Genomic DNA, 12,313 nt, shown 5'->3' with positions numbered 1-12,313 from the left:
GGCCCAAATCCGACCAAAAACAGAGGTTATATATGACCTAAGATGCCTAAAAAAATACTGAAATGAAGCCAAGAAACATCGAGCACATATGCTATCCTTTTGAGCCCCAAAAGCAAGGAAACAAACCATGAAGGGAGAGGGGTGTCCCTCCCCTATGCAAGACTTCAAACCATCCTTTTTTGACACTAAAATACACTGATTTTTAGTGATGAAAAGATCAAAATGCTGAAGTGAACAAAACCTTATCAAAGAGGCACCAAAATAGACCAAACAAAGCCTATGAGGGTGAGTTTGCACTCAAACCACAAAATGACCTTAATGAAAGTGCTAGAGCAGGAAAATTTAAGCCTTTTTCATGTTATACACAAGAGCTAAAACAGTAAAAAAAAATAGGTAGAAAACCAATGCAAGTTTGGGGAATAAAAAGGAAGATGCTCACCCTTGAAGAACCCTTAAAGAACCCTTGAAGAACAAATGGTCTAGCCTCCTTCTTTGGATCAAAACCAGTCCAAAACTCAAGAAACAACTCCTCCAAGTCCCTCAATCTCGGAGTAAGGTGTAATGGTGTGTGTAATGGTGCAAAAGTAAGGTAAAACACACCTTTTGAGCCAAGAAACACACACAAGAAGGGAGAGGGAGAGAGGTATAGAGATAATATGTATCTATATCTCTAAGGGCTGGTTTTTGCTTCTGTTTTTCTAACCTAGAACCAAGAGGAAAGCCCCTCTCTTATAGGACTCCCTCTTGCAAAGCTTATACAACAAGCTTGGCTAGAGGGAAATCCCTCCATACACGTGTATGGAGGGGAGAAGAGTTGGTGCCAGCTATCACAGCTGGCACAAAATATCTCCATAAAGTGGATGAACAGTGGTCGGCTGCCCAAAAATGCTATTTCGGCAAAAAACAGTGCCGACCGGCAACAAACTATGCCGACCGGCATTAAAATGTGCCGACCGGCAAACAAAAGTGCCGATGGCAGAAAAAGACCAGCCGGTGGCCTCCAGCCACTGCCGGTGGTGTGTGGGGATGCCTTACATGGCATTCCCTGCCTCTCAAAGGCAAGATGCAAGTGTTTGGTGCAAAACCAGACACTAAACGGTTGAGTTCGGAGATTCTGAGGCAGGGCATGCGAGCCGAGACCTCCGGGAACTCCAAACGAACACAAACATGGATGATCACCGGGTGTTCAAACGGTGACGTCCAAGTCTTGAGGACGGTCAAAAATGGGGTGTCTACACCCGCCTTGGTGCGGGGGTATGCTCCGCCATCTCCTCCGGTAAGAATAGAAGGTCCAGCTAGAACACCTCCCACAGTGGGAATCTGGAAAGGAGGCTGAAAAGTATAAGAGGCAAACGCATCAGTATGCCGTGAGCAGTTTATCAGTGCAGAATGCAATGCAACGTGCGAATGCCATGAGCAGTTTATCAGTACAGAATACAATGTATGCAGTACAGTGTGCAAATGTCGTGAGCAGTTTATCAGTGCAGAATGCAGTGTATGAGTACAGTGTGCAAATGCCGTGAGCAGTTTATCAATGCAGAATGCAGTATGTGAGTACAGTGTATGAATGACGTGAGCAGCTTATCAAGTGTTGTGTTGTGCACCAGATTATGTGAAGCATCTTATGAGTATGGTTTGAGGCCGTGATCAGAAAAACATACCGGAATACTATAGAGGGCCAGGAGGTCGAAAGTCCGCTGTAGCATCCCCATCATGGAAGCATTCAACTCCAGGGACTGTCGGGTGTACTCGGAGGACGCCTGCAAAAGTATCAAAGGCATCAGTATTCTGCAGAATATCAAAATAAACTGAAATAAAATGACAATGCAAGATACAAGATGAAGTAGTACATATCGGAGGTAAGTCATAGAACCTGACCAACTCATGGTCAGCCGGAGGAGGAGCAAAGGGAATCTGGTACGTCGCCCCACCCTGCCCTCGGCATGTCATCGTCGTGGGTAGTGCTGGCCAGCTAACCCCCTGACCCCTCTGAGCTTCGCTCCTGCCACGGACACGAGCTGTCCTCGACGTCCCTGCCCCAGCTCCAGCTCCAGCTGCTGGCACCACCGGTCTCCCTCTCTCAGCTCGACGGCCACTGCTCAGAGGCCGCATAATGTAGGTCTGGACGTACTCTCTGAAGTCGCCCTCGCCCCTAAAGTCCTCCGCGTCCCAGCCGATCGTGTAATCGACCATCTCCTGAGCGGTGAACCTCTCAGTATATCTCATATGGGCAGGAGGTGGACCTGGGACTATCTGCTCTGGTAACCCTAGGGTCTGGCGTAGGAAACACTCGCCCAGGTACCAAGCCCGACAGACCGGGCCCTCCAGCAAGATCTGGAAGCGTGCAATCTCCTCTACCCCAGCAAACCGATCCCGGGTCACGGCTGGCAACAGAGCCCAAGGCTGTCAGGTGATCTGAAAATGAAATGCAGTTTGTTATCTACTGTTATTGAAAACATACAGTGCTAAGCGAAGCCTAAGCAAATTCTAAAGTTGAACATACCTCCGCGGCGGTGATGGTGTCGAAGTAGCGGCGGAAGAAAATAAAAGACTCCCGTGGTCTCCGCACGCATCGCACATCAAAGCGATGAGAAAAGGGGACGCCGAGTGGGGTCTCCACATCAGGTACTGGGGCAAGCCTGGGAAAGTAGGCATACACCCACAACTACAGAACAGATATAAGTATGACTATCAGATAAAGAAAAATACAGAATAAAGCAGAAATGGCAGAGCCGTGTGTTGTGCAGTGTATTATACAGAGTATACAGTGTGTGCAGTATACAGTCAAAGTAAAGCAGAGTATATGTGTGCCACGTGTGCAGTATATAGTCAGTGAGAGGCAGACCGTGGTGTGTGCAGTGTACAGAATATAGAAAACGTGAAGCAGACATGTAAAAGGGGAAGAAGATGTACCTCCCAAGCTCGCCAGTAGCCGCCAAGAAGCTGTCCGCTGAGGCGGGAAGAAGAGCTCATGTAACCATATAATGTGGCCAAGCCTGCGCCACCCCAGTCATAACAGCGGATCCGCTTGACATCCACCCGTGCGCTCAACAGACATAGAGGCACGGTGTTCGCCCGGTCGGCGAAAAGGGTCGTCCCGAGCAGAAACATAATGAAACCCCGTGCGTACTGATCCACCTCCTCTGGGGTCATCTGCGCCTCCTCCGCCAAGGCTGGCTGAATCCGGAAGTGGCTCTCGAACCACAAGTACCTGACAAACCCTGCCCGGGCAAGGGGTGGCTGAGTGCCGAGCAGGTACAGCTGGGCGGCGTCCCACTCATCCATATCGGTATCGAAGGGGATCGGATCACCCCCCGATGCCGGTGAGCATCGAGAAATCGTAGGGAGTCATCGTCATGTCCCCCGCAGTAGAGAAGTGGAAGGAGTTGGTGGTATCCCACCACCTCTCCACTAAAGCAGCAAGCAGGGCCTGCAGGTCGTAAGCCGGGAGAGTCCCCTGCAGAAGATGCCGAAACCAGCCTCGTCGACGATATGGCGAACTGCGTCTGGCAGCTCTATGTACCAGTCCCGAGCAACGACGTTCCCATACCCGCGGATGGTATGGGAATCCCCCTGTAATCAAAAACAACAATTGCGAGGCAATATTCAAAATGCAATTTTTAGAAGCATACAGATATACAGCATTTGTGCATGTTTTCAAATTCAAGCAGATACCGGGTACCAGTGTGTATGCAGTGAAATACAGTGTGCGCCGTGCGTTTGGGTGCTTCAGGGTCAGTGCAGTGTGTGTGCACGTGTAAGTTTCAAACAGATACCGGTTGTAAGTTTGTTTGCGATCAACTACAGTGTACAGTGCATCAGTGTATCAGAATTAAGCAGTTACAGAATATGACCAGCTACGGTAGTTTTATATTCTACATTGCGGAAAGTAAAGCAGAGGAAAGAATGTTACCTCGGAAGTGCCGAAGGACAGATGAGAGGTAGGCTCACGTAGTAATAGCTCGGGTGCCACACCCCTCTCAAAGCCCCTGAACTGGCGCAGTCCATCGGGGAGCATCACATGAACCACTGACATGTAGGTCTCCGGATCGAACGGCCGGATGTGAAGTGGCAAGGGCTCGGCCTCGGGATCCATCTCGTGCTCTGGAGGGGTCCCGCCCTGTGGAAGATCGTCCGCCATCTCGAAGAGAATGTGAAAATGGCCGAAAGATGAAAATCCGGGCGAGAATGTGAAGAGTCAACAAAAAGTCAACCCCGAGAGGGCTGGAAAAGGCCGGAAAAGTCAAAGTCCGGAAAAGGCACAGATATCGAGAAAAACTTGAGGGAAACAAGCCCCGAGTGGCGGAAATCAAAAATGAGACACCGAAACGAAGTTTCGTTTGGTTCAAAACGTTCGAAACGCGAAGGTATTCGCGAATAGAACGACGAAATGGAGGCTAGAACGCAAGAAAACGAGGAAATCAAAGGAGGAAAATGATCTAGAGAGAGAGGGGGAGAAATTTCGAGCAAGAGGAAATGAAGAAAATAGGGCTAGAAGCCCTATTTTAAAAGACCCGTGGCCAAATGACTGAACAGCCCCGGTACAGGAACATTTTGCCGGTCGGCCACACTGTTGGCCGGTCGGCAAAATATTGTGCCGATGGAATTTTGTGATGGCCGATGGACAGCCGGTGATGCATTTTGATGGCCGGTGGGTATCCGGTGGTCTCTTACAGTGGTTTTGGAGCCTCCTACATCCTTTTTTGGGTTATATGTGTGGTTCAGGGCCTTCATTGCTCAAGACGGTGCAAGAAACATGCATCTCCGACGCTCAACCGGCCTCCGTTTTGACCTCAGATCGTGTCTTCTGTGCGTGGCACTCGAATTCGTGCAAGGTGTATCCTTTCCGTATCCTTTTGGCTTTTACAAAACTCAAAAGTTGCCCCATGTGCATCACATGCCAATCGCACTGTCTTGTGCATTTCAAATCAATCGCACTGTCTTGTGCATTTCAAATCAATTGCACTGTCTTGTGTACTCGCATTGTCTAACGCATCGCGCTGTTTTGCGCATCTCATTGCATTTTGCATGCATTCCATCGCGCTATCTTACGCATCGCACTGTCTTGTGCACTCGCGTTGTCTAAACGCATCGCGCTATTTTGCGCATCTTATTGCATTTTGCATGCATTCATCGCGCTATCTTGCGCATCGCACTGTCTTGTGTACTCGCGTTGTCTAACGCATCGCGCTGTTTTGCGCATCTCATTGCATTTTGCATGCATTCCATCGCGCTATCTTGCGCATCGCACTGTCTTGTGCACTCGCGTTGTCTAACGCATTGCGCTATTTTGCGCATCTTATTGCATTTTGCATGCATTCATCGCGCTATCTTGCGCATCGCACTGTCTTGTGCACTCGCGTTGTCTAAACGCATCATGCTGTTTTGCGTATCTCATTGCATTTTGCATGCATTCAATCGCGCTATTTTGCGCATCACACCGTCCTGTACATACGACGGTCTAGGAGACCTTAAATCCTCGGAAGGTACAAGACCTTTAGTGCATTGATGTGCACAGTTCATTTACATCGTCATGTATCTCAATAACCGCGCGTTGCCGCGCATTTAAAGTTCATGTATTATCATGCGTCCTACGCCGCGCGCTGTCGCGCATTTCAAAAAAGCAACATGCATCATTCGCATTTCATCAAAAAATAGTGCATATGTCATGCATCATTGTAAATACTGCATATGTCATGCATTACATTGTAAATAATGCATATATCATGCATCATTGTAGATAGTGCATACGTCGTGCATCATTGTATATAATGCATATGTCATGCATTTCATTGTAAATAGTGCATATGTCATGCATTTCCACTGTAAATATCCATTCCATTGCATACTTATATATTGCATTGTAGTTTGCATGCATTCACCGCATCACTTCCATCTAAGGCTTGCGCCTTTCCATGTTGAGCTTGGTCTGGTATGTGCCCATACTTTTTACGTCTATACACTCATAGTTCTGTATGACCGTTCTATGTTAGACGTGGTTTGTGTGTGTCCATACCTTTCCTCGGCAAGATTTAGTTTGGCTGCTTGCCATATCCATTATATATATTACATTGTAGTGTAATTTTTGCATCCAGCATTAGGATCATTAGTCTTTCTTCAGTGGGTCATTTCCCCACTTATGTCATTCCACCCAATTACTTGTTCTTGTGTCCATCTACATCGCTCATAGTTCTGCATGTGTACGCGCCTATTCCACGTTGGTATGTTGGTTTGAGGGTTGCGGAACCTTTTCTATGGTAGACGGGCTTGTTACCTCCATCAATCTATTTGACATTTGTGTGGTTTTGAACCGCTCATGATGTGATTATGATTCAATTGCATTGCATTTTCATCTGCATTACTATACATAGTTTTGTATATCGCATATCATTTTGCATTCATTTTGCATATTGCTAACGATATCCGTACCTGTTAAGTTTGCTTTCTTTCAGGCACGATATTGTATGTACGGTTCATTTGAGGCTGGTGCAACCAGACGAACCGCGCAGGTATTGTATTCTCCGAGTGAGACGTATTGAGAATTACATAATTCTCTTACATCCTTTCTGCATAGTAGTGTAGTTTGGTGTATGCTAGCTTAAAACTGTCACACGTCATGCTACATTACAGCTTTCTTTGCATGATCATAAGTTATGTTCGGTTTTGTGCATTGTCTTGCATTTTATCCCTGCCTTCGGGCGCATATCTTGCTTGTCTTGTATGTTTGTCTAAGCCTTCGGCCTTGTAAAAAATGGGTCGTCTCTGGGCTTTGACATTCACTCCTGTCATTCTTATGACTTCCGAGTTCTGTCAACGAGGAGCAACTGTAGACACCCCATTTTTGACCGGTCTCAAAACTTGGACGTCACCGTTGGAACACTCGGTGATTATCCATGATTGTGTTCGCCTTGAGTTCCCGGAGGTTTTGGTTGCGCTCCTTGCCTCAAGATCTCTAGACTCGACTGTTTTGTGTCTAGTTTTTGTACCAAACACTTGTGTTTTGCCTTGGAGGGGCGGGGAATGCCTTGTGAGGCATCCCCACACATCACCGGCCATGGCTCGAGGCCACCGGCCAGTGATTTTATGCCATCGGCAATATATATTGCCGGTCGGCATTCTTTGTTGCCGATCGGCCATTTATTTTGTCAAAATGGTAATTTTGGATGGCCGATCACTGTTCATCTACTTTTAGTAGATATTTTGTGCCAGTTGTGATAGCTGGCACCCACATTTGCTTCCCTCCATACACGTGTATGGAGGGATTTCCCTCTTAGCAAGCTTGTTTTGTAAGCTTTGCAAGAGGGAGCTTCTATAAGAGGAGGGCTCTCCTCCCTCTTCTAAGGTTAGAGAGAGAAAAAAACATGGTTAGAGAGCTCTGGTTTTTAGGTTAGGGCTTATATATATATTCCATCTCTATATCTCTCTCTTGAGTGTTCTAGGTGTGTTTGTTCATAGTATTACACACAAACACCTACCATTACACCTTCCCTTGGCTATTGAGGTTCTAAGGGATTGTTTTCAGAGTTTTGAAGCTGGTTTGGACCTAAGGAGACTACTGGTCCACCATTTGTGAAGAGGGTCTACAAGGGTAAGACTTTTGTCCATTTTTATCCCATTTTGCATAGCTTTTTAGCCTATCTTGCATCTGTTTTTGAGCTTAGTGTATAACATAAAAACGTTCTGGTTTTAGGACCTCTAAATAGTTGTTTAAGGTTGCTTCAGGCTTTGGGGTTGTTTGACCCCTCTTAAGCCCTGTAAGGCTCCATTTTGTGCCATTTTGGGTGAGCTCCGAGACCTTGGTGCTTGGGCCTCCTCACCACTGAAATCTTGAGGGATTTCAGAGGTGAGGATGGTGCTTTGAGGTCCCCAGAAGGAGAGGGCCACCCCCTCTCCTTGTTGTCCTTGAAAATGATCATTTTTTGGCTCTTGAGGGAGCACCTAGCTTAGGCTCATGTTGACCATGCCTTGGCTATTTTTTATGCTTATTATTCCATGATATAGCATTGTTTTGAGTTGGTTTTGGTACATCATGCTTGCTTAGCATACATGCCTTGTAATGCCATTTTGTTGCCTTAACATGCCTTAGGTTGTAAACCATTGTTCTAGCATGCTTTAGGCTTAGCTTTGTGAAGCTTTCATGTTTATTTTGCCATGTTTAAGGTCTGTCCTTACTTATTTGGGTCGACTTTAGCATGCATTGCATAGCCTCTTTGCATTTTAACTTGTAGGCTTCAAGGGTGTGAGTGTGTAGCATGCATCCTTGCCTCATTTCAGTGGTTTGGAACCACTTGCCATGTTATTTCAGCCCACTTAGCATGCTCGTGTGGTTGCATTTGATGTCCCTTAAGTGTTTTCAAAGGTCGACATTCCATGCTTCATGTTTAGCCTCTTTGGTGCGCTTGCATGTTTAGGCCTCTTAGACATCATCTAAGTAGTCTTTTGGCTATGTTTTAACATGCTAGAAATTTGATTTTAGTTGTTTAATGCATTCCATGTTTGGTTTTGTCAACGGTAGTTTAATGCCCCTTAGCTTACTTTGAGTTTTGGGACCTTGGTTGCATGCCTTGGCTTGTCATGTTTAATTGATTTGGTATCATATTTAGCATGATTTTAAAGCTTCCAATGCATGCCATATGTCCGTGATTATTCCCCTTGAAGTGTGCTTAAAGGATATCCTTTGATGCTTAAGTGTTTAGGTCTTAACATGTGCATGCGTGTATGTGTGTTGGCCCTCATGTTTGAGCACTTTGGCCGCTGATTTAGGCTTGTTTGAGAGTGGCCTAATTTAGTTTAAGTCCGTCTCCTTGCTTGTTTGCATCCTCCTGTTGTATGTTTGCTTGCATACTTGCATGTACACATTGCATTGCCTATGTTGCATGCTAGCTCACATGCTTAGGATTGCATTGCATTAACATGCATGCTATACCTCTTGAGTTGAGCATGATAGAGGTTGAGCCCCTTTGCTTGTTTATTTGCATTGCATTACATTTGAAATTAAGGTTGCACACTCGATTCTTTGGGCCATCATGCATCGAAATGCGTGATTGGTGGCCTGAAAATCAAGGATCATGTCCCTTTGAGTCATAAACATGATAAGGGATATGGTTGGTACATACATTGCTTGAATTGCATTGCCATGCAAAGTTTTGTCCTCTGTTGCTGTCAAACAGATTCTGCAGGAACTTTTTGCCGATCGACTTCACAGAGTGCCGACCGGCAATCCATCGGTGGCCGATGGATTCATTTTTGGCCGATCGACACCAAATCACAGCCGATGATGATTCCCTCCAGCCGGTGGCATTCCCCAACATCCAGTGAGTACATCCTGAGACTTTGGCAGTCTTCAGAGAAGCAGAGCAGGGAAAACAGAGGCGGCTTGTGCATGGCACTAGACTTCTGAGCAAGACCCGAGCATGCGTGCATTGGACCCTCTTCCCAAGGCCCCTTTTTTATTACTTTTCTTAGCTTAGTTAATTTGTTAATTAATTAGGTGATTTGTGATAATTAATTAGCTTGCGAGTTAGTTAATTTGTATTATTCTTTCGGTCCCTCCGAGCGAGGGCGAATTTGTAATAAGTGTGGGTGAGTGTGTGCATGTCTTCCAACCCCCACTTCTTTCTCCCTTTTACTTATTTGCTTTGATGGTTAGTAATAGGTCATGTTTAATTTAGCATACCTTATGTTATGCATGCGTGCATCATTCATCAGTATTTTATGCACCGGGCTCGGCGCATCATGCTAACTGCATTAGTATTTCAAATCTAACTTGAATACATGATGCTGGTGCATTTCACATGCCACTTCTAGATTAGCCGAGCCTATTCTAGTGACATTTTGTATGCGTTGCATTAGGCACTTAACATGGACTTGGATCATACATTGATTTGCTAACGAGTTCCCTATTTTGGCTTGGACTACTATGTAAGTATTTATACTTTAGCATACCGCATGCGTGTGGATGTTGACATGACAGCATGCTTACTATGTGGCTAGATGCTTATGTGATATAATTGCCTGAATGCCTATGGGTGAAGGTTGGATTGTCTGAGTTGGAATAGCTCATTGAAATCCGTGTTTTAACCTACTTGCGAGTAGCAAATTCTAAAATATTTTTCAAAACAAACGGATATGCAATGCTTATTTCCACATTAGGCGATCTAGTCTATACTTTTGTGCTGTGCGCATAACATAGTAATTCTAGGCTAATAATTGGGATAAGAACACATAAACGTTTTCAAAATCGGATATCATGGTTAGTAGAGGCCGATCTTGGGATCGGGCGAGAGGGGGTTCTCATAGCTGACCTTCCCCGGTCGTACCCAAGTTCCCGAGCCGAGGCAACTTTGGTGATGACGGACATGTGGCCTTTGGCACCGAGTCAGGGTTTCCTAAATTCCCCCTTTAAAAAAATATTTAGGTGCCGACTCTGTATCTGGCAAAGCAGCCCATGTTTGGCACTTCTTTTCTAAAAATTTGTTTTCTCAAAACGATTTGCCGGATTTGGACTCTTTGGTTCAGATTAAGAACCGTGACACAAATTGAGTCCGAACTGTAGCACGAAGGCCTCACGCGGGCGCGTCTACAGTATGTCTTCTCTTCTTCTTCTTCTTCTTCTTCTCTCTCTCTCTCTCTCTCTCTCTCTCTCTCTCTCTCTCTCCTTCTTGCTCTATTTCGCCGCCGACTATAGAGAGAGTGCCGCTGACTACACTCCTTAGAAATGGCGTTGACTTTTTGTCTCTTGCACAGTCGATCACGAGCAGCATTGATCGTGAACCTCTCTGTGGTCGCTGTCATCTTCCCTCTCTCTGTCATTTTTCATATTTTGTTGGAGAATACCATAGAAAATCTGGAGTAGACCATAGAAAATCTGGTGGTATTCAAGATAACATACCAGTAAAGAGAATGAGTAAGCCATAGAAAATCTGGAGTAGACTATATGTCCTCTTCTTGTTTTTGAGCCACCATTGTCTTCGATTTTCTCTAAATTATGTGTCTAATTTCAGGCAAATCTGAAGATTTCAATTTGTGTTGAATCTTTCTCTCTCTTCTCTCTCACTGAAAGATACCTAAAAGCCTCCTCCTCTGTGTCTCATTCATAAGGTAATATTCATTTAATTCTTTTTTAATTTTTTTCAATTTACTCTGTTATTAGAAGCTTAGATCTTTCATTTCCACTATTGATTGATATGTATATTGATGTGAATATCAGTGGATGGTGCTTTCATAGTCATATATATATATATATATATATAAGAAATAAGTAAAAGGTGGCCTACTATGATTTCTTGGCACTATCTCTACACATGTGCACCTAAAGGCTAAAGTTGAATTTATTTAATATTCTTTGAAAAGTTAAAGTTGGTTCATATAATTTGGTCATTGAAGATGGAGTTGTGATATAGATTTCATACCATGTTTTATGTGTTTAGGAGCTTAATTTATGGGTTTTAATTAATTTTGATTTCTAATTTAGCTTCTTGATTTTTAATGAATAATTCTATGTATACTAACAATCTTACTAAAATTATAAATGATCACATGTGATTGGCTGTCAAAAAAATAATAATATTTAAACCACCAATAATATTTGGACATTGATATTTTTAGTAGGCTTGTTAGTAAGATTTTAAATAAATGTACCATTACTCGTTTTTAATTACTTGTTTGGAAAAAGGCTAGGAATTGGTAAACAGTTTGAAAATGGTCATATGAGAATGATGCTTTTTTTTTTTTTTTTTTGAGGGGTTGTGGGCCATTGTTTGTCCCATTGTCATGCCAACAATTCCATTGTCATATGTTGTGATGGTCCTATAGAGAACAAAACAAAATTAGAAGGAAAAGAAACATTCATTTATTTAGATGTTGTCTAGATTGGGAACACTTTTCAATTGTTGTCTAGATTTGAAATGCAATCATTTATTTAGATGTGTAGATCACATTTTGGTTTGATATATAATAATATAATCAAATCGTTTATTTTTCACATATCCATGGCGAGCAAGTATGACAATAAGGCATAAAATTTTAAAAGAAATGAAGACAAGACATTAAGTATTGTTGCTGTGTTTGGCTTCAAAGATTTTAATTTCATGTCTAACTAAACTAATAAATGAGTTAAATTGCTAAAATAGATGAATATGCTTTTAGAAGAATAACTAAACTAATTTATATATCAATTTGAAGACTATAATTTATATAGCAATTGTAATTTATTTATCAATTTCATCACATAGTATGTATGAAACAATCATTTAGTATGTAGTCATTGCTTATCCCTGGACCACAAGGAGTTCAAAGTGGAAAATTATGAAGC

General features: G+C 43.7%; 1 long non-coding RNA gene across 1 annotated transcript in view; it reads left to right on the top strand.

The window, feature by feature from the left end:
- Positions 1-11,033, top strand: part of LOC114257676 (uncharacterized) — a 39,181-nt gene extending 28,148 nt beyond the window's left edge. The window contains exon 2 of the long non-coding RNA XR_003627703.2: positions 10,747-11,033. This is a non-coding gene — a long non-coding RNA (uncharacterized LOC114257676). The remainder of the gene's footprint in view (positions 1-10,746) is intronic.
- Positions 11,034-12,313: the final 1,280 nt, after the last annotated feature.

This window comes from Camellia sinensis, chromosome 7 (assembly GCF_055761805.1).
Source record: "Camellia sinensis isolate YWXY chromosome 7, ASM5576180v1, whole genome shotgun sequence".
Classification (NCBI taxonomy): Eukaryota; Viridiplantae; Streptophyta; class Magnoliopsida; order Ericales; family Theaceae; genus Camellia; species Camellia sinensis.
The sequence above is the reverse complement of the archived record's forward strand: the minus strand, read 5'-3'. Positions and strand labels throughout refer to the sequence as shown.